Source organism: Sus scrofa, chromosome 13 (genome assembly GCF_054392235.1).
Source record: "Sus scrofa isolate SSC_HxYL_T2T_F1_AM1 chromosome 13, Sscrofa_HxYL_maternal_Yorkshire_Landrace_v2.0, whole genome shotgun sequence".
Classification (NCBI taxonomy): domain Eukaryota; kingdom Metazoa; phylum Chordata; class Mammalia; order Artiodactyla; family Suidae; genus Sus; species Sus scrofa.
The window spans coordinates 159,636,237-159,660,581 of record NC_139395.1 but is presented as its reverse complement, the minus strand read 5'-3'; the positions used below and the strand labels follow the sequence as shown (position 1 = coordinate 159,660,581).

Below are 24,345 nucleotides of genomic sequence, written 5' to 3'. Positions count from 1 at the left end.
CATCTCAATTCTTCTCTCCTCTAGAGATGAGGTGAAGGACAAATATCTCTGTTGATTTGAGGAAATAGAAAAAAATAAGGAATATTCCAGATCTTTTTACTCAATCTAAAGCTGTGCTAACAAGTGCAAACAACCAAGAAGATGGAGACATCACAAATATGTGCAGACCCGAAGTACATTTACCAGGCCAAAAAGAATTTTAATGTGTCCAGTATTTAACAACAACAACAAATCCAACACCATAAAGCTACCTTAAGATTATATCTGACTAATTCCTATTTAAATAATATAAGAGAGGACCATATTCTCACTGTTAAAATGCCTTGATGTTGAAATAAGGGAGTTTTGTTTGTTTGTAATAACCACATAGTTTTCATATCTATGCATTCAATCTATCAGAAAAATGACACAACTGAAGGCATTCATAGTTCTTTGCTAGTAATAGTTTTTTTCCTTTCTTTTTTTTTTTTTGTTTTTACTAAGTTTTAATTTGGTACCTGAGAAAGCTGACAACATCATTTAAATATTTTCCCACTTGCATTTCATTTACTGGAAAGAAGCTCACACTATAAAAGGAATTTGCCAACAACAAATCACAATTTGATTACAACAGTAATTCTGAGAACATTTCTGAAAGGTAAGGTAAAAATACAAAATATTCAGACTCAGTTAAAAACTAGTCTTCTAAACATTAGAGAAATTAAAATTTAAATAATTTAAATTCAAACATGGTTTTAGAAAAAATTTCAATTAAAAATTTCTAACGAACAAAATAATACTATTATGTATAAGATTCCTGACTATGGAGTTCCCGTCGTGGCTCAGTGGTTAACGAATCTGACCAGGAACCATGAGGTTGCAGGTTCGATCCCTGGCCTTGCTCAGTGGGTTAAAGATCCGGCGTTGCTGTGAGCTGTGGTGTAGGTTGCAGACGCGGCTCGGATCCCGCGTTGCTGTGGCTCTGGAATAGGCCAGTGACTACGGCTCCGAGTGGACCCCTAGCCTGGGAACCTCCATATGCCGAGGGAACAGCCCTAGAAAAGGGAAAAAGATAAAAAAAAAAAAAAAAAAAAAGATTCCTAACTATCACCATTTTTGGTTTTAATTTATTGGTCATCTTTTTAATTTCCAAAAGCCCCAAACTCCATTAAATAGTTTTATATTTGTAAAATGCAAATCCTTACATTAGTTATTTACTATGAAAAGCTTTCAAATAAATTCTTAACATTTCAAATGCATAATGTGTAACGTGCATGTTAAATTCATCATACCTGGAGACACAGAAATATTCAGTGCCGAAATTATTCCTACTATTAAGAAGATAGTCATATTATAATTACCACCCTGTACATCAAAGTTTCAAAGGTAAAACTTAATATTAAGAAATTAATAGTAATACCTTCAGCTTCCAACTGCTATTTGGATCAATGAATTCAGCCATTGCTCCTGTCTCAGTATCCTCACTTGGAAGTCAGTAGCTAACTTTTCCTAAGTTAAAGCAGTTATATAAGCCTTGCCTTAGTTAACTGACCTACAGAACACCCAAAGCTGAAATTTCAGTTGAGTGTCAAAAAATTCCAGTAAGCCAAGGTCCACATCCTCAAGATAATTACTTTCAAATGAACTGTAGAATCACAAAAAGTCTTGATCCTGAAGTAGAAGAGAGGTTATGAAGCCAAAGTTGAGCATAACTCTTCCACAGTTTAGTGCAGAAATAGCATACTACTTATTCATTATTATAGTTGAACATCTAGAGTGGCAGAAAAGCCTTTTTTTCTTATATATGTTGTTTCCAAAATCTGCTGTAGCGGTTACACATACATGATAGCACTAATAGATGGCATTATTTCTCCCCACAGCCCCAGAAGATTGCCTATGTTTAAATTAGAAGTAAAAGAACTCAAAGAACATATTTTGATACATTAAACATAATTGGCATTGATGTTATTTGATGATTGAATGTATAGTATCTATGGTACAGGAAAACATATGAATTCAAGCATCCTCTAGAATTTCAAGGATATAGATACTGCCTTTGGGGCTTTGGTAAAGAATTAAAAGGATTTTCCTTGTTATTTGGCACTGGCTATAATCCCTGAGGATTCCTCAAAATGCTAGAAATTACTTAAGCAATGAAAATGCATGAAACATAGGTTTTTAAGAAAATTGTAAATTTTGAGTTTTGCCAAATAACCCAGAAATCATATATGTGATTTGAAAATTTGGAGCAAAGAATCAAATGGCCATTACTGACTCCAATAACATTGTAAATAATATCTAGAGGTTGCATAAGCTAGCCAAAATAGCTTATACAATATGAAAAAAATCATCTAAAACGGTTGATTCCTAATTTAATAATAACTTTGGCACATACGCATTTGCTCAACTGCTAGTGTTTATTGTCCTTGATGTAGAATGAACTATTTCTATGTGAGTAATACATAATTTCTATAATGTGCTTGCAACAGTTACATGGCCATATGAATTAAAATACTTAGGTTTTCTTTTTAGCGCCATGCAACTTTTTATACTAATTAGATTCTCACTGGCAAAGGAATTTAGGATGAACGCACTATTTTATTTTTTATATAAATTAAAGTAAATTTTCCACTGAAAAATGTAGTTTATTGAAATGTATTTCTAAAGTGGCCTCCAGGACAAGTCAGCTCTAATATCCATTATCAACTTTTAGACCTAAAGAGGCCAGCCTTGAAACTGAAGAAGATTGGAACTAGCAGCATTCAAAGAGTGTCAACATCAGTCCTTCCTTTTGCCAGAAAGATCACTAGTAGGCGCTATCAGCCAGATGCTGCTTCCACACACTTTGCCAGACTCTAGGGAAAAGCATTTGCCCTGGTAGGAACTCGACTTCTTAAATGGCAGCAGACTAGCTACTACTCAAGCTTGGGAAAGTTTTATGAACACATTCCTGATAATTTTAATATTTATAGAAAGCCAGAACATGTGTAAATAATCACACAATTGGATATTTATGAAGTGCCAGATTTTATGAATATAGGAATTTGTTAATTAGCACAAGGACTAATCATTAAAATTCAAAAATAGATAAATAAGCAGGAATATCATTTATTTGTTCACATTTCAGGGGGACGAATGCAGCTGCTATCCTTTTGATGAATGTAGGCTTCAGGAGAAAAATGTGAAGAAGGAAAGTACTCAAAAGTTTTGAAATCTTAATAAAATCTAAGAAATTGCTATATAATCTTTATATTAAAAATAACCACAGTGTTTCTTCCCTTACGTTAAAGAAAAGAAGTTTAAATCAGCATGTGCTTAGCATTTGAATCACACTGTCTTGCATTCCACCGTTTTGGTCCTTTTCAAGGAGCCAAAGCTGATTTTCATCGAATAAGAGTTAAAAAGCACACACGTCACTCAGTACCAAATTGTTTTAGCTACAGGGCATGGCGAAGCATGAAATAACTGCTTTAGAGCACTTCCTCATGTGGGTGTGTTAGATAACTGTCTGCTCCAACATTAAAACGAAACACACTGTGACCTGACCAAGACTTCAGGGCTTTCAACAGGCAGATTTCATGTGCTGAAAGGAAAAGCCCACCATAACCAGCAAGGCTGGTTAATGAATTCTTCCGGCACTCTATAGCCCTCCTGTGACGCAAGCCTTTCAGGTTTCCAAATCCCTATATAGTAGAGTACACTGGTTTTAAGTTTACTTATGCACATTTTATAATATCCTGCTGTATTTTGATTGTGACAGTCCCTCCCAGAAAAGGCTAAGATTATTTTTTCATACTAAAAATATTTTAGATCTACTGAAGGCTAAGAATTATAATGCAAAAGAAAACATACACACATTCTAAAAATCAAGCCAACCATAAAAATGACTAAATGTTTATTTACTCTTTTATTCTTTCTAGAAGGTAAAAAGAAATTCTTATCTTCCCTTAAAAACCTCTTTGTTTTTTGTTTGCTTCTAATTAACATAAATATGCTTAATATGAAATTTTAAGATGTCATGTCTGCAAAGAATCTGATTTCTTTATCCATACCTGTATAAGACTATGTACATAAATGTACATATATGCACACATGTATCTCCTCATATACATTTGTACAGAAAAAGAGAATTGCTAGACAAGAAACACATTAAAGATTTCCTTTGAAAAAAAGAGTAGAATTTAGGCAGGTCTCACAATGTTGATATAGAAAATGACAGGTGCGTGAGACATGCACACTTTTGATATATTAGTTTTAAAACAAATTTTGGGGGCAGGAGTCTGAAATGGAGGAAAATCACACATATATCGCATACCATATTAACACAGACTTTCAATAGACTACCCTCAAAGTCCCCTGATTGGACCTGACTGTACTCAGCATTTGTACTACTCTTGGTCAAAGCTGGCCTTCCAGCTTAAAAGACAGTTTAGGCAACATAAGCAAATTAAAAGTCTCTGAATAAATTTTTTAAAAGAAAGAGAAAAAAAGACTTAGCAAAAGTTCACCACCCTCTTGGAATAATGGATTTTTAATAAACATTTTGCTATGTTTGAACCTTGAGAATGTGTTTGGGAATCTGCTCTAGCGTCCCAGGTGGGTTAAGAATATTGCTTTATGGACTTCTTTGTGTTGTCAGAGAGGCCTAATGGAATTAAAAAAAAAAAAGAAGAAGAAGAAGAAGGAAAAAAAAAAAGTCTGCCACTTCTAGTAAATAAATAATTTATTATGAAAAAGGTGATTGTTATTATCAAAGATCTCTATAGATTAGCATCCATTTTCTATCATTGCCAATGTGCATGCTGAAAACATTTGCATATCTTACCACCTGACTTAATTTTTATCAAATGAATAGCAGTTTTACTTTCAGACAAATCTAAATAAAACTCCATTAGGAGACCATTTCAAATGGACCTATTTAACTACTTTGAATTTTGAAGAGCACTGTTCTGGGAAAACTCTTCAACAATGTCAGCTAGTTGTGAATACAACTTTTCCCAACATAAAAAAGAAAAGTAAATAATAAAGGAAAAAGAAAGCACCTCAAAACTATGTTTGAAATAACAAATACCTTATTTATAGTCGCCGAAATGTTAAATGAATACTTACAGTTGTTGCACAAGATGGCCTGATACACTTCATAGCTTCCACTTTGTAAAAAGATGGCCAGCCCCCTACTCCTCCCTCCCCAAGCATAAATAAACAGTAACAGACTAAAAGGAAACTGTCCTAGGATAAAAACTGCTTGTTAAGAAAGTTTGCATTCTTACTAACCAGTGATATCCCTATAAATGTAAAAGTCCATCTGCAAAATAAAAGTTACAAAACTGAGTACCTTATTCCTTTCAAAACACACCCCTAGATGTAATATAGAAGAGTGTGTAATAATAAAAATAATTACTAGATTTTTACCCACCCTGAGTGGACAACCCCTCACCTTATGGCCAATGCCACCAAATAAATACACTGGCAAAAAGTATTCAACCTGCTTCAAGGATTTAAACTGTACATATGGACTTTAAACTTCAATGTAAAACAAAGAACAAGAGTCTCACTTTAGTAATACCCACACACTGTCACTGCAGCTAAAACTCATTGGCACATAACTAACAAAACCAGTTAGCAATAAATAAGGACAACATGATATATAGACAGACAGATGGAATTGCATAGACAAGAAAAGCAAAGAGACTAACAAACATACGGAGGGGTCTGTTATAAAAGAGTGAAAGATTCTGATTTATTTGGCACTTTAGTGAGAAAAATAGGTTTGTTTGTAATTATTTTTAAAGTAATTAAACTAAATCACAAGGGCACACCCTTAAATAAGTAGGAAAAAAATTAGTAGAGGATAGGCCTCCTATAGATGTTCCAAATTTAAGCTAGCAATAGCTATGTCAAACTTAAATCTGGAAATTAAAATTCAAGGTAGAAAGAATAAAAGCATTTGGGGCTAAAGGAGATGATAGGTAGAGGGGGGATTGAGGGAGCAGGATTTTTTTTTTTATGAAAGTTGTCTGCCCTACCTTCTTCCCCAGCGCTGAGTTTCTCTTCTCATAATCGGTGTCTCCCTGGAAGTACAGTGTGAGTGGTAATGACTGCCTGCCTCCCTAATGAGTCCATTTTCCTGCTCTTGATGTTGTGTATATACACACACTGCAACCTACCTTACAAACCACAGAGACGGGAAGAGAGAGAGAGAGCAAGAGAGAGGGAGGGAGAGGGGGGGCAGAGAGGGAGAGAGAGACAGAGACAGAGCAAGCAAGCGAGTGAGAGAGAAGAGGAGACAGAGAGAAAGAAAAACAGAAAGAAACAGAGAGAGAAAGGCACAGACAAAGCCCTCCTACCAGACAGCAGACAGCCCTCCTTCCCCTATCCAGCAAAATGCAACTCGTCTAATGCAGCAACAGGTTCAGTATTGCCAGACTAACAGAGTGAAAAAAGGTATATTCTCTATATCATTACTGCTTGCAAATAAACAGTTTAAGAGCAGCTGGCTCCACCTTCTTTATTTATGCTCCATTATGAGGAATGTATTGTTTCAGTTCTGGCACACAGTACATGTAATTATCATAAATACATTTTTTGCATATTAGCAGGAAATAGTGAAATACACAGCTTATTTGTGCAATCTTTAAAATTTTTTTTAATGTGAAAAGAGTGTCAACAAATCTGCTCTGACAAAAGCCTAGTAATGATTTTGAAGTCAGAGCAGTCTTAAAGGAGGCTCTGAAAGAAACAGACTCCATACAATAGGAAAACTGATCTCAGACAAACTGATAATTGCAGAGAAGAAATCATTGCTCAGTAAATAAATCAAGACCATAAGCGAAACTGCACACAAAAACGGAATTAAGTTTAATTAAGTAACTAATAGATTGGTACTCTAGAAGAAAGCAGATTGGTTTCTTATTTGAAGCATCTATCTGTACAAACATCACAATGCAACGTGCTCTGTGTGAACAGGTGCAATGCATATAGTACACAGTGTTACAACAGAAATAAATCTCGTAAAGACCTTCCATCACAAGATTTCAAAGAATATGGATCTGAAACCATAGCAGAAACTCCTCATTCTTTTATTAGGAGGAAAAAATAAAAATAATCAATGCTTCTAAATAAAGCTTCCCTAAAAGAAAAAAAAAAAAACTGTTTTTCTTTGTCTGATGCCTCTAATCATTTTTTTTTTTCTACATGCCAGAACCAAAGTAATGCTGATATTGCATTCTTCACACCATCACGTTTCCTTACCCCCTTCCCCACTCCCAGGTGCCTTTTCTCCCATAGTGATATATTTACAGCTATAGAATTATAAAGATCAGAAAACAGAACTAGTTTCCAGCCCTTCTCCTTGTCCCCCAGTTTTTTAAAACTAGACTCTTCATGTCTACCCAGACAGTCACCTTTCTTAAAATATCTCTATACAGTTTGAGCTGTATGTCCTTTAGAGGGGATTTAGAAACATTATAATAGAGGTTAAATATTCTAAATAAAATTACATAAAAATGAAAAATGTGATTGATTCTGACTAATTCAAACCCTGCATTTGGGGACCAATAATTAAGTATATTAATTGTAAAATCATCCTTTTTATATGGTTTAGTGTTTTACCATGCTTCAAAAATTAGGATGTGTTCTTCGTATAAGCAAAGCTGCTTAACTATGAGCATCAATTCCTTCATTTGAAAGTCAGTTTTCAGTTAATAAAATAACTTAATGTCTTTAATATACAACTTGTAGATTAACTACATCTTCACCTGATTCACAAAAACCTTTTAGAATGTCAATTAAATCTTGGGTCATGTTCAGAACAGAAATCAGTATCGTTTTAGCTATTTTTAAGGGTAAATAATCCATAGCATAGGAATTAGAAGGTGATGTCTGGCCACACATACTCAAACTGTCCTGGGAAAATTATAGCAAGAAACCAAGAGTCCAGACACTCCATTCTCACTGTAAGCCACAAATTCTAATTCTCTGGTACCGCAAGTGTTGTACTCCTCTCAAGGGTAGTTGCTTAATAAAGACGGCACAGACACACAGGAAAGGGAATGTAACAGACCCCTACTTTTGGTCACATGTCTTGAGAAAATCCTTTCTAAGACTCCCTTAGTGTGCCTAAAGTACCAGCATGCATCTTGCCCCCTCCTGATCAGCCTAGCAATTCTGATTTTCTACTATTGCCCTACTGTTTCTCTGAAGCTTTGTTCAAATGTATGAAGAAAAATGCCACTTAAAAAAGCACACAAGCCATACAATTTGACAGACTGACTCAAATTAGATATTAGTATGTCCTGACTTTTAAAACCAGGGTTCTAGGTATTTTTGTTTTGTTTAGTTTGTTTTAACCCAAGGGGAATAAGAAGACAGTATTTGATTTCTACCAGCAGGAGTTAAAAGGAGTGTAAAGGACCATGAAGGCTATTCACCTTTTCTAAAGAATACCTAGCTAGTTGAATTTTAAAAAAGAAAAACAGATATTTTGTCTTAGTGAAAAATGCACAACTCACCACTTTCTCCATATCTGCACATTTTACTATATTCCAAGCACAATAAATGATACATTCTTAGTACTTTCTAGAGTTTGAGAAATCCTTTCCCTGATGGGATTCAAAACCTATGTATTGTAAGTTAACCATAACACCATGTGAAACAGTAAACCTAATTGACCATCAGACTCTGAAGTTATAAAGTTATTATATTGCTTAATATGTTGACATGCCATGGAGCAATTTCATCCTGTAGAAAAATCCTAAAGTGGGAGTTAAAAACTGGTTTTAGTACTAGTGTCACCATGAGTAGTTTGTGTAACCTGCTCAGGTCATGTAATCATCCTCTTTTTCATAAAAAATAAATAAATAAAATTTAATTTAAAAGGAAGGAACTGAACTGGTTAACATAATAATGATTGCAATGATAGTTAATGATTAAGTCCTTACTATGTGCTGGGTACTGTTCTAAGTACTTTGCATTTATTAACTCATTAATCCTAATAATGATCCTACGAGGTAGAGATTGTTTTCAGTTGCCTTTCCCAGGTGAAGAAACAGAGAGGTTAAGTATTTGTCCAAGATCACACAGCATAGCAGTAATTTGAACTCAACCTGTCTAGTTTAGAGATCATGTGCTTAATTCCTGTATTATATTGTCTTCCAATATCTAATGCTAGCTCAGGCTTCATCTAGCCATAAAACTCTGTGGTTGAGTCAGTTGTAATACAGCCTGATGATTCCTCATACCTTGCTTACTAACACAGTATAGTGTAAGTCTGCCCTTCTAATTTACACCCAGAGCTCTCAATGCATTTGGGTTGAGAATCTAGCAACTCCATTTAAGTTTACCTAATCCACTCAATCAGTTTTCTTTGTTACCAAATGTCCATAAACATGTGCTTCCATTTGCTTACACTGGAAAATAACCTGTAATCAGTAACTATCAATTCATAAAGCCTATTTGCATTATCTATAGTTCTCATAGATTATTCTCCAGAATTCCCTGTATTTAAAAAAGAAAAAAAAAATACACAATTTCTATGGGTTCCTTAGTTCAAGTATCAAATATTACATCCAAATAAATGTTTAAAGAACTAAATAAATAATAAACAAAATACAATAAGAAATTCCTGTTTCCCATAGCCTGAGAAAAGCATAGAAAAAGCAAGAATTTAATTATACACGATTTGTAAGAGATGCTGAATAATATTAAATGATTTTAGGCAGTTCGGTTTAACTTTGAGTTATTTAGAGACATATTCTAAAGACTTTTATAGTAATGTCTAGTTCTACAAGAAAGAATTTACCTACTCGATCTTTTTGCATTATCTGAATGTGTATTTATTTTGTGCCCATTTGTGCCATATACCATACTTGAGGGAGAAAAATGAAGATAATACGTGTAATGTAGTTTCTGCTTGTGAAGACTTGACAGGCTGGTGAGGGACAGGCGTATGAACAATATTAGTGTAAGCAAATAATCTTGCCACTATTTAATGTAATGTCCCATGTAATGTATCTCCTTAAACTTCCTGCTCTTCCCTCAAAAAGCTAAAAATGAAATTAAAAAAAATAAATATAGGGAGTTCCCTTCATGGCTTAATGGTTAATGAAACCGACTAGGATCCATGAGACTGCAGGTTCAATCCCTGGCCTCGCTCCATGGGTTAAGGATCTGGGGTTGCTGTGAGCTGTGGTGTAGGTCGCAGACATGGCTCAGATCCTACACTGCTGTGGCTGTGGTGTAGGCTGGCAGCTGTAGATCTGATTCGACCCCAGGCCTGGGAATTTCCATATGCTACAGGTGCAGCCCTAAAATGCAAAAACAAACAAACAAATGAATAAATAAAAATAAAAATAAATAAATAAAAATTTAAAAATAAATATAAATACCTAAACGTAAAATGTGTCTTATGAAAGAGGAGTGTGTGTGTGTGTGTGTGTGTGTGTGTGTGTGTGTGTAGCAGGGGGTGGTACTGAGGTTAGATTGGAGATAATTTTTCTCAGTGTGATTTATAGATCTATTGAGTAAAATTTTTCCACTATTCCCAAGGTGCTTAGTAAAGTGTCTTCTACAAGTACACAGTACATGTACTTCTTAAATGATTGTGGAAATCCGTGATAGCTATTGCTCTGGAGCATAAAATTTCATTAATTTTAGGGAAAAATTAATTTGACCAAAGATCGTTGACTTGGCAGAAAAAGAAAGCAAATACCATGTGATATCATTTATACATGGAATCTAAAATATGACACAAGTCTACTTATTTATGAAACAGAAAAAGACTCACAGAAAAAGAAAACAAATTTATGGTTGCCAAGGGGGAGGGTGGGTGGGAGGAGGAATGTACTGGGAGTTTGGGATTAGCAGATGCAAACTCTTAAACATATACAGACTGGATAAACAACAAAATCATACTGTATGGCACAGGAAACTATATTCAATATCTTGTAATAAATCATAATGGAAAAGAATATGAAAAAGAACATATATGTATGGATACGGAATCACTTTGCCATACACTGTACTTAGTAAAAAAATCAAAAATAATTAAAAAAACCAAGATTGTTGACTTGGCAAATGAATACTTCCAAAAGTACATGAATGGCAAGACTTTTTTTCAATTTTGAAAAGAAAGTTAACTAATTTCAAAAGCATTTACCACTATCTCAAGTGTACTTTTGCCAATCTTTTCTCAGGGATTATTAATGATTTTCTGTTAATTGTGAGGCTGACCAGGAAAAAAACGTTGAGATGGTTTAAGATTTTTCACAAAAACATGCCCAAGAGAAACATTTATGGCCCAGATTAAAAAGAAAAAGAAGAGGGAAAAGTGAAAATAAGAGTCATGTTGCAATGATAGACAGAAAAGAATCTTAGCCTCAATACATGGGTGGAAAAGCAAAGTTGGGAACTAGTGGGACAAAATGAGTAAGTGTTACACTAAGTACACTAAGTCACTGAGGCCACCATTAAAAGTCAATTCTATATGGCTTAATTAGATAATGAGTCTTAATCTTGGTCATCTGTTTTAAAACTGTATCCCATCAGTCCCAAGGAAAACTAAAAGAGATTGTAGATAAATTATAATTTACTAATTGTAAGCCACTGGTTTTACTCTTATAAGGGAAGAGATGCATATCAAATTTCAATTCAAGTCAACAAATATTTAAGTTTAAAACAAAAGCAAAGCATTACATGTAAACTACATCACTGGGAGTAGCTTTATCACACTGTTTGCAGTGCTATAGATATCTGTCCTTTAATATGCCTCTCTTCTCCACTGTACTGAGGGAATCTCCCAGAATAGAGGCTCTATTTATTAAGGTGTGTCAGCCTAAAACCTTGTGGAACACCTGGAACATAGTTGAAACTCAATAAAATTTTCTTGAATAAATGAATTTTAAAAGTACATGAATGATTGAACAAATGGACAAACAAAGCAACAATATATGGGATTTATAAAACTTGGTTGATTAAAAACTTTAATAAATTTGAGTTGTAAGGATGACATAAACAATCTGTAAATAGCATTTTAGCATGTGTTAGATTACATTAAAACATATTCTTTAAGATCTTGTAAAAAAGGGTTATTGTAGACAAAAAAATAATGTTTTTCCATTTATATGTCTGAAAATTTTCATAATAAAATGTTGAATGAAAAAGGTATTGCCCTAGAGTTCCCTTGTGGCTCGGTGGGTTGAGGATCCAGCATTGTCACTGCTATGGTACAGGTTCCATCCCTCGCCTGGGAACTTCCTTATACTGCAGGCTCAGGGACACACACACACACACACACGTACTACTGCCCTATAGCTAGCTGAATTTTAATTCGTATCTCTGAGAAGAAAATTCAGCTTCCCTTTACATTTCATTTATCCATTATTTCCTTCATATCTACTAAGTGTTCAAGTGGAAGTCTGAAATCAGCCTTAGAGTTCCTCAGAGGAACAAGATCCTTTGAGAAAAGCACCTTGGTAATCTGCTTAGGGTCAAAGATGGGCCCTGAAAACTCTTGTGCATTTAAAGTGTGCTGCAAAGGAAACTAATAACAAGTTGAAGGTAGGGGAGCATAGAAATGAGAGGGGGAGGAAGGGAGGAGAATGACAGGAAAGGAAGGTGGCAGTAAGAAACTCCATAGTGTCAAAGTGGCCACAGATTTTTTTAGAAAGAGTGATGCTTAATATTAAATTCTAGGAGGTTTGCATTTTTGCAGTGCAAATATTCTTCACTACAAACCTGGAAAGCTTGATATATTCTACAACCCTGTTTAATGGTGTAATAAGGAATAGATGGAAAAATAAAGGTACCACCATATATTCACTCCTATCCTGTAGCCGTTGCAAATATAGAAGCTTCTTAAGGAGAGAGAAATACTCCAGGAGTTCCAAGGAGTGATCAGCGGCACTGAGAACAGTGGCCAGTAAATGGTGAACAGTGAATAGCAAAAAGCCAAAAGTATTTTTAATATAGGATGACTCAGATATGGATAAGACTCAATCACATTTTTTTTTTGCAATACACAGGAGAAATATGACCATGTGGAAAAGAGGTACAGAGATGAATGTCTGAACTACAAGATTATTATGATTATGTTGCTGTAACTACCTCTATAGCCTGATCTTAAGTAATATGAATACCTTCAGAAATTTAGAGAAGAGTACTTTTGAGAAACAATAAATGAATCAAAGAATTAAAAAACATAAAAATGTCATTCTCACCATCTCCCTGGCTCTAGAAAAATGTATTATCTATACATTATATATTAAATATTAATTATACAAGTATATATTATTTACATTATATATTAATATACACTATATATTATTATATATTAAAATGTTTTATATATAACATTAACTCTTCCTCCTCCCTGCTCAATCCTCTCTCCTAAACAATCTAGAACAATGCTAGCTAACACTTACATAATAATTTATTCATATGTATAGGTTATACTCAACGCACAAGGAGAAAGAAACAAACTACAGAGTGTATTCTACAGGAAAAATAAAAGTTACATAGATGATATAAAAGAAGCATCTTAATTGCTACTTGTTTGTCCTGCATGTTAGTGAGATCCCCCTCTCCTGCCTGGTGACTCCACGTGCAAAAACTTAAGTCTCCATATTCTTCTAATCTACAAAAGTTGCTACTATCAGTAAAGATGCATACTTACAATAAAAGCTATCACTACCATAATATGTTAGTAACCATGTTTACTGCAATATACACTAACTCATCTAATCCTCCCAACAGCATTGTAAGAAATATAATGTTAATATTTTCACTTATAGATGAAGAAACTGAGGCCCAAAATCTTATAGCTAATAAGTGGTAAAATCAGGCCTCAACTCAATCCAAACAGAATTTGGAGGGACTTGACAAAATGACCTCAAAATTTTTCTAGAATAACTAACTGGTGAGATTAGGAAGGAATTTTAGGAAAAAGACTAATGATAAGAAACAAGTTTGACAACATAAGCATTTCCCATATAATTTCAATATTTATTTTACATATATTTGAGAAGTATACATATCTCAAAAAAATTTAAAGAAAGAGTAAAGAAGAAAAGCAGAATATAAATAAAAAACTTTCAAAAGTGATGAAAGAAACATACCATGAACCAGTCTGATTAGAGCTGGAAACACTAATGACAATCTGTCCAGTAATATTGAAGCCAGTTATTAATAACAGAGTCAGCATGATAACAGCCTGCTAATTCCTCTGAGGCCACAGGGATGATTCAAAATGGGTAGAAACATTATCTTTTACTTTTAAGAAAGTTCATTTAACCAAATAATTTATAGGTTTACAACTATAACCTTTTAAACATAAAAGATCCATATCAGGTTTCTGAAAAATAATCTACATAAAATCTTAATTTTCTTCATTTATATTAATAACAAATACAGGAAAGCCTCATGAATCAGAGTATATATGATCAGAATGTATAATGCATCAGATATGTTTACAGGATTCTTGTAAAATAGAATTTTTGAAATGAATTACATTAAATTAGATTTTAATAATTGAGTATTTCAAAATCATCAAATTATCAAAACAAATTCTACTTTATGTTGAATACCCACAAATTTAGACTTACCCCTATATTAAATGCAGTGTCCTACTCTATTTCAAACTGATGACATTTTACCATTTAAAATGTAATAGTTGGAACTTCCACAACACAAATAATACTCTCAACATCATTTAAACCCATGTAGAGTATGAACATAAAATGAGTGTCTCAACAGGAAATAGTTTTATTAGTAATCAATAGGAGAAGAACACTGCCCATAATTAAATCTGTATTAATTATGAAAAGGGCTATAAGAGAAATAAATCATCCTTATGGATTTAGAAATTTAATGGTCTGGGACTCCAATACACACTTCTTATGATGTCATAGCTGAAAGTCTACAATTGAAATAAATTGCAAGCCACTCTAATATTTGATAAAATCCATGTGGTTTTTGCCTAAAATAGACTTTTCCAACTATGCTCCCTCCACAAATCAGTACATTTAACTCAATGCCAATTTGTGCTGTAGGAGTTTAATTGACTGTTTATATTTTACAACAAAATAATAGATATTATAAAATATTTATATTAGTAAATGTTAGATGTTATAAATTTTAAAAATTCTGAAGTTTTCCAGGTGCTACATTTCAACTATAGTATTATTTTGAAGGTTATGTTAATAAGTGTATAGAAATAAATAATAAATCAGAGCAGTTTTTAGGCAATAGTGGGTGATGAAAAATATTTATAGCTGGAAAGGCATGGGTATAGATAGATCAGCAAGGAATGTTACTGTAACTACAAATCAAAACAGATACTGGTTGTAAATAAATGATATATTGGTAGTGTTTCCTAAATAACAACCCTAGCCTTAGATAACAAACCAGAATCTACTTTCTAAAACAAGTTAATTAATTTTGGAAGAAGATTTAGTTTTACTACTGAGCTACTACCCCAATGCTCTAGAACAATGGATTCTTCAATTTTTAAAAATCATACACCCCATCTGTAAAAGTACTTTGAACTCTATGTACATCACTTGCCTGTTGGTTCTCAACTCCATTCCCACCTCTTCCATACTTATATGGAGTAAGCTAAAAACTACATTTCCCAGATTGCTTTGCTGGGATGCCAAGCACTAGCAGAAGGTCAAAGGGATACTTTTTTTTTCCTTCTGCTATTGGCACTAGCAATCTCAACAATGGGGATTCAGCAGCCTCTGTAGCACAGAGTTCTTGGGATCTGGTTCCCAGGACTGCTGACTGCAGCAATAGTACCACAGTTGTAGAACAGCAGCAACCATCACAGGTACCAGGCTTGGCAAGTACAGCAGTACTGGCAGAAGTGAGGACTCCTGGCTCTTACCCTGTCAATAAGTGTGGTCACCTGGCTTCTTGCAAAGCAGTGGCAGTGGTGATTCTAAAAATTTACAGCTGCAGCAGTACTCCAGCTGCCTCAGCAGCACAGTGCTTGTAAGCTGTGGGTGAAAGAACTTTCCCTTGCTTTCTGCAGGTACTCATTGCTAAATAATACTGCAATCTTCTTTTCCTACTACCAGATTTTCTAACATTTTTGGAACCAGTTCCTTGGTTTAAAGTCTGGCTGTTTTACGTCATTTTTGTTTTTCTGACTAGGAACTGATTAAATATAAACGCATACTCCTATACATAATTATTTGCAAATACAGACTTATACCACTACATTATATACATTACAGAAGATATGAAGTAGTAGGTATTTTAAAGAATGAAATAAACAAGAAATAAACAGTATTTAAATTTTTTTAATTTTGCTGTATTTATCAACAATTTTCAAACACTTTTACTCTCACTAAAAACCAAAAAATATTAAAGAGTAATTTAATTAAATATTTTGTCATTATTTGTATCTTGGCTTGGTTTTACAATTGGTGAAGCAGTCATTTGAAAATCTGGTGCTACGTTCAGGTTATTGTGATACTTAGCTTAATGACTGCCATGGAATGGGGGAATGCCTCACAAAATAGTACTAGATTCAAATGGAAGAAGAGCACCATTAGCTGTGCTTACTAAATCACAATACTCAATTTTCAATCCCAACCACCAATTGCGTAAAAGATTTTGTTGAAACTTGGCTAGTAAACTTCTATATTCCCAGATGTCAGTCATTCTTACAAACTAAGAATACATGTAGCATTTTTATTTTTCTAATGAAAGAATTTCAAAAAGCTATTTAAAGGTTTTGTTTGGAATATTTTAAAACAAGTTGTAAAATTCTGTTCCAAGTTTTAAAAAATATTCCGATACAGTTTTGTACAGTTTTGAAATTATATAGATACTGGAGTTTTAAAATTACAGTGGTTTTGGCAACAAAATCACATTATAATGAAAATAATAACAAACATTCAATACAAAAATGTTCTTGCCATACCATGTACTATCACTCTTTCAAAAAGCATTTATCACGCATTGCTAGTATAATTACTTTTAAAAAAGAGATCAAGTATGTTTGGTTTTTTGTCTTTTTCTTTTTTTGTCTTTTCTAGGCCCACACCTGTGGCATATGCAGGTTCTCAGGCTATGGGTCCAATCGGACCTATAGCTGCCAGCCTACACCACAGCCACAGCAACTCGGGATCTGATCCGCATCTGCAACCTACACCACAGTTCATGGCAACACCGGACCCTTAACCCACTGAGCGAGGCCAGGAATCGAACCCACAACCTCATGGTCCCTAGTCGGATTTGTTAACTACCGAGCCACGACGGGAACTCCTGCTTTTTTTCAAAAATATGTGTTAGAAAGTATAGTGCTGTCGGCCACCTATCATCACAGAAAAGGTCAGCAAAATTAGAACTCTTGTCATTCTGTAAAAGAAAAATGCACAACTGCCACAAATTTCATATTGCTTTGCAATAATCTACCACTGAATAACTAGTGAACTTCAAGTGCTACAAACAATATTCACGGCCACTGTCCATCTGACTACAAAGTATTCTAAAGATTCCACTATCATATTTGATTCTGTGCTTTCTACTACATTTTATTTTTTATTTTTATTTTTTTTTTGACTTTTTTCTTCTTTTATTAGGGCTGCACCCGTGGCATATGGAGGTTCCCTGGCTAGGGATCTAATGGGAGCTGTAGCTGCCGGCCTATGCCAGAGCCAAAGCAATGCGAGATCCGAGCCACATCTGCAACCTACACCAGAGTTCACAGCAAAGCCGGTTCCTTAACCCACTGGGCGAGGCCAGGGATTGAACCCACAACCTCATGGTTCCTAGTCGGATTCACTTCTGCTGCGCCACGACGGGAACTCCCTCTACTACATTTTAAAGATTATATTAAAAAAAAAAAACAAATTAATCACATCAATGACACCCTACAGCACTTGTGTATCCTTTTATTTCCTAAAATAGCTTGCTTATAATAACTGAATGAATTTCATATGCAGAAGTAGCTCTGTAATCTTACCCAGAAATCTTTTTCCATTCCAACCACACCAACGACTCTAACACTACAAAATTTTGTCAGCATAGTTTTTTCAGAATGCATTATTTTACTTAGAGGATATTCTGATGCTTAGCAGATATCTTTTCCAGTAACCCTTTTAGTGATTTATAAAATTATTGCCCCATTGAGCCTAACAAATACCATTGGTTGAAATTAGATATATTGATGCTTTCATTGTAAATCTTTCACACTACATAATTTATTCAAATACTTTTTTCTTCAAAATTTCAGCAATGTTTTCTATTCATCTTCTAACAGCATTTGTTGACATGTAAATATGATATAGTTTGCTGTCATATTATTTTTCATGAATTATTTCAGTCATTTTTCTCAAGGCATGCCATACTCTAAGAGTGAAGTTCACCCTTAACAAGAGTGAATATAAACCTATATTTTCTTTTTTTTTTTTTTTCTGTCTTTTGTCCTTTTAGGGCCACACTAGCAGCATATGGAGGTTCCCAGCCTAGGTGTCTCATCAGAGCTGTAGCTGCCAGCTTACACCACAGCTCTCAGCAAGGCCGGATCCTTAACCTACTGAGCAAGGCCAGGGATCGAACCCACAAACTCATGGTTCCTAGTCGGATTCATTTCCGCTGTGCTACGACTGGAACTGCCTAAACCCATATTTTAAACAGACTTCTTGATCACTATTTTTGGTTGACTTAGTGTCAAGTATGCTTAAACTACCATTTTAAAAAAATGTTTGTATGATAGCTGACAATGGATTCATATAACATATTAGAGATATTCTTCACATGTGCTTGATTATTAGTATTATCTATATTGTGTTATTTTTCCCTGAGTTGGTTTGTTTTGTAAGAGTTGGTTTATTTAACATTACACATTGTAATCTGTGACTCATAAGAAGGCACAGATAAAATTCAGTACCCCCAAATCTTAAAGCAAATCAATTCCCACTCTCCCCCCCAGGATGCTTTATATAACTTACAATTCATGTAAATGATACTTTGGCATTGTCAGCAACAATCTACATATCAGTACACCTTAATTTCTTAGTTTTTTAAAATATACATAAAAATTTTGATATCTTCTCAAATATTTACTGTGTTTTACACTATTTTTGAAATCACTGTACCACAGCATGGGCCTTGGACTCAGATCTGAATAATACTTTTTGGCTATATATTCTTAAGCAAGTTACTTTTCCATGTCTCTTATACCTCATTTATAAAATGATAATAAGAATAGCTACTTTATAGAGGATTATATTGATATTGATAATTATATAATTATATTAGATTGATACAACAGATAATATTTCTTGAGCACTTGCAAAGTGCAAGTTACTATTCAAAGCACAGTGAATGTATTAATTTTTTTTTCTTGTATTTTTAGGTTCTCACCCATAGGATCTCACCCAGGCACCAAACCTGCATCCTCATGGATACTAGTCAGATTTGTTTCTGCTGAATGTATTAATTTTTAACTAAAGTGTCTAACATAATGAACACTTACTAAAAATTGATTTTCTCCCCCAAGAAAGAATACTATTCATTGTACAAAATCAGGGGGGTTTACTAGGGCAAACGGATTTGGTTGTTTACATGCTTATCTACTCCACAAGATTTCAAGGATCCTAAAAGGCCATCCCTGCTGTAGCCATCCCTGTATCTTAACAGACTGCAAAGTACAATGCTTTGTATTAAGTGCTCAAAAATAATGTTGTTGAGTGAATGTATATAGGGCAACACTATACTTTGCATTTTGTAAAAATGCTGAAGGAGTTTTTAACGAATCCAACTAGGAACCATGAGGTTAATCATCCGACTAGAAACCATAATGTAGGCAATTCTCATCAATAAATCTGAAATTATGGTTTACTAGGTATTAAAAAATCATTTATACACACTACTATATATAAAATAGATAGGTAACAAGGACCTACTATATAGCAGAGAGTAATCGACACAATATTATAGCAGTGGGAATTTCTATATGGGAAAAGAATCTGAAAATGAATGTATATATTTACATGTGTAACTGATTTACTTTGCTGTACACCTGAAACTAAAAATTTTTAAAATCAATTGAAATATATTATAAAATATAACATTTACTTCACCAAAATTAAGAATTTTAATTATTTAGAAAATACTTTATTTGTGAAATGCATTATAAACCATTAATGTACTTTATGACTTTTTTCAGAGAATTGACCTGAGATAGAGAAAAACCGGTGATAGATAATATTTAGTTACTTAATCACATCCAAAATTTCACAAAGTTTTCTACTCAACTCATAGTGCTATTTTAAAAAGGCAAATCCAGGAGTTCCCATGTGTGGCTCAGTAGTAATGAACCCAACTAGTATCCATGAAGGATGCAGGTTCAATCACTGACCTTGCTCGGTGGGTTAACGATCAGCATTGCTGTCAGCTGTGATTACAGGTCACAGACAGAACTTGAATCTAGAGTTGCTGTGGCTATGGCATAGGCTGGCAGCTGCAGCTCTGATTCAAGCCCTAGCCTGGCAATTTCCATATGCTGCAGGTGCAGCCCAAAAGGGAGGGGGAAAAAAAGCAAATCCTTTTGAAATATTTAGAGAAAGTAAAGGAAGGAATAATAAATATCTGGCATCACTGTACCTTAATGAAAACCCAAAATATGAAATATTAGCTTTTCACTTTACTCTCAATTATCCATGGATGGTACACTCCATCTCCTAATCTCTCTCTTTTTTTAATGGCTGCACCTGTGGCATACGGAAGTCAGTAATGCTAGATTCTTTAGCCCAGAGCACCGGGCCAGGGAGCAAACCTGCACCTCCAAAGCTACTGAAGTATGAATCTCCATAGTGACCTGAGCTGCTGCAGTGAAATTCTTAACCCACTGCACCACAGTGGGAACTCTGGTACACTCCACCTCTTGGTGTACAGGAAGCACAGTGTTTTGGTAGATAGAACATGGGCTTTAAAGTCAAACAAGTCTAGATTTTAATCAAGCATCCACTTTCACTCATTGTGAAAGACAAGTTACTTTCCATGATTTCAGTTTCTTTCCTCAGTAGGATAAATGGGGCAAACATATTCACTGAAATCAGATGTCTTTGACCTGTAGCAAAAATTTATTAAACGATAATTCATTTCCTTCTTTTATTCCTAAACCAGAGGTTCTCGAATTTTTTTTACATGGATCTGGATTTAACTAGTAATGTTTCACATTAATTTATATTTTGTCTATTATATAAACAGCTTAAAAACTTTCTTTGTTCACATTAACTATTGAATTTAATCCTCACTGCCACTTTACGAAGTAATTGAACATTATCCTAATTTTTCTCAGAAATAGAGCTTCAGAGAGAGTAAATAGTTTACACAAGATCTTGCAAAATATAAGTTACAAAATTGAGCTTTCACTACCATTCCATCAAACCTGGTTCCCCAGCCACTTAAAAAAAAGTCCTAGCCAGAACTAAAAAACAGAATGTTTTGTACTAAGAAAGTGGTATATCTAATGATAATAAATATTATTAAACTATTCACCTAGGCCTAAAGTGAAGCATATGAAAATGAAGGACATATGTACATTATTATCACTAGTGGTTATAGGATCTAAGAATTTCCTTGGTGAAGAGAATTACTTTTATAATATAGTCCTTTTTATGAAAAAAATACTGAATTAAAGAAGATATACCTATATCAAAACTTGTAATAGCTAGTATGGTCATTCAAGGTGGGGAATGACTTTCAAATAAAATTTAGAGTGTAATTTTATATTCTTTAGCAATACACTATGTTACCTCAGTAATCAATTTTTTCTTCCCAAATGATAAGATGAATAAATTCTAGGGATTGAATGTACAGAGTGTTGATTATGATTAATAATACTGTATTGTATACTTGTAATTTGCTGAGAGAGTAAATCTTGTGTTCTCACCACAAAGGGAAAAAAAAACTATTTGAGGTGATAATGCATTAATTAACTTGATTATGGTAATAATTTCACAATGTATACATATATTAAATTATCATGTTGTATATACTTAAAAAATCATGCTGTACAATCTAAATATATTAAATTTTTATTTGTCAATCAAACCTCAATAAAGGTTGGAAAAAATTTTAAATAATAAAAAGTTCATATAATCTTTTTAAAAAAACTGTTGTCTCTGAGTTCTGGAATCATACATTTTGTTTTTGGATACTTTTCTGTATTTTTAATACATTGTATATAGTGCATACATTATTTTTATAGCTGTAAAAATATCTTAAAATAATTATTATTCATAAAAATAATTTTGGAAATATAGGTATGTCTAAAATATTGGGTAGGCCATTACCAAGATTACCATTTCATCTAACCAATTCTGAAAGAATATCTGATTAATAACTTAAATGACCACAAAACTCAAATCACACTTAAATGATCATTTCTTTGAGCCTTTACCTTCTCTTGTATCTGTTTCTTACTAATTAGGAGAAAATGGAGCATGTTAAAGCTATATGAGCTCTAATCAGACTGCTTAAGTTCAAATCTTGGCCCTATCATTTCAGAAAAATACCTTAATATCATTAAACCATTTATCTCTTCCTTAAAATAGGGAAATAAAAGTACCTATTGCACAAGTGCTTTGGTGATGATTAAATGTGATAATACTGGTAACAACTAGCAGTTATAGAGCATGTTACCACATGACAGACACTATGTGAAACATTTTACTTGTATTATTATCCCACTTAATCAACACAAAACCCTCTAAGTATTATTATTAAACTTTTTACAGATGAGAAATGTGAGGTTCAAGGCCCTAAAATTAGTACAGCAGAACCAAGATTTAAATCCACTCTAATTCTAGAGTACAATTCTAGAATACAAATTAATTCTAGAGTACAAACCCTCAAAAGCTAAACCCAATAAGCTCAGGCACATAGTAATCATTTAATAAATCTTACCTTGTGTTTTTGTGATTATGTTTACTTTACCCAAGGTCAACTTTAACAGTTCTAAGTTGAATGAAGCAGTTCCCAAATATTTCAATTTCATGATTCCTTGCTTTTACCCTACTCAACTCCATCATTCTTAAAGAGATTACTGAATAAGAAGGAGAGAGAGAGAATGGGGAGTATAGTGAGGCAGGGGGGACACTAAATTGTGAATTACTTATTAAGAGTAATAAATAAAGAGCAGATTTGTATTTGGCATTTAACTAATAAAGCTCAATAGGAAGGCTGGTTTCTGGTTCCACAACTAAGGAGCTGGGAAGTTGCCATTCTCTCCTAACAAGTAAAAAGCTGAAGAGACTGAAAAATCATCAATTTCTCTTAGATCCATAGAGACAGATAAGTGAATACAAGAAGTCACATCTTCCTGGAACAGAAATTCATGAGTAGAAACTGTCATGGGAACCAGTGCCAGGAAAACCTGAACTATAATTGACCAATTGCTAGAGGATCACTGTGAACAACTCTGAGTTAAAAAATCTAGGGACTCGCAGTTCCCGTTGTGGCTCAGTGGTTAATGAATCTGACTAGGAACCATGAGGTTGCTGGTTCCATCCCAGGCCTTGCTTAGTGGGTTAAGGATCTGGTGTTGCTGTGAGCTGTGGTGTAGGTTGCAGACACGGCTCGGATCCCGCGTTGCTGTGGCTCCGATTAGACCCCTAGCCTGGGAAGCTCCATATGCCCCTAAAAAAGACAAAAAAGACCAAAAAAAAAAAAAAAATCCAGGGACTCCAGTCATAAGGAGGTCCTCAAAACAAGTCAATACACTGAACTTCATTAAAATTAAAATTAAAAAGTTTTGCACTATAAAAGATGATATCAAGAGAAAATATTTCCCAAAGACACATCAGATAAAGTAGTTACCCAGAATATATAAAGAATTCTTAAAACTCCACAATAAGAAAAGGAGTTCCCGTTGTGGCTCAGCAGGTTCTTACTTAACCTGACTAGTATTCATGAGGATTCGGGTTCCGTCCCTGGCCTCGCTCAGTGGGTTAAGGATCTGGCATTGCAGCAAGTTGCGATGTAGGTCGCAGATGCAGCTCAGATCCAGAGTTTCTGTGGCTTTGGCATAGGCAGGCAGCTGCAGCTCCAATTTGACCCCTAGCCCTGGAACTTCCATATGCCACAGGTGTGGTCGTTCAAAAAAAAAGAGAGAAAGAAGTTCCAGTCAAGGCACAACAGAATCCAACTCAGAATCATGAGGTTGAGGATTCGACCCCTAGCTTCGCTCAGTGGGTTAAGGATCCAGCATTTCCATGAGCTGTGGTGTAGGTCTCAGATACGGCTTGAATGGATCTGATGTTGCTGTGGCTGTGGTGTAGGCCGGCAGCTGTAGCCCTGATTGGACCCCTAGCCTAGGAAATTCCATATGCTGCGGGTGCGACCCTAAAAAGA

The 24,345-nt window shown here is 34.3% G+C and overlaps 1 protein-coding gene across 37 annotated transcripts in view; it reads right to left on the bottom strand.

Annotated features, from left to right (window-relative positions):
• The window catches only part of ZBTB20 (zinc finger and BTB domain containing 20), a 792,790-nt gene that overhangs the window by 738,987 nt on the left and 29,458 nt on the right, over window positions 1-24,345 (bottom strand). For 15 of the 37 annotated variants that reach the window (XM_084991211.1, XM_084991231.1, XM_084991237.1 and 12 more), the window contains exon 1: window positions 6,006-6,139. The exons of the other annotated variants lie outside the window; for them this stretch is intronic. The gene's annotated coding sequence lies outside the window, so the exon portion shown is untranslated. Of the gene's footprint in view, window positions 1-6,005; window positions 6,140-24,345 lie in introns of those variants that run through there. 37 annotated transcript variants of the gene reach the window in all.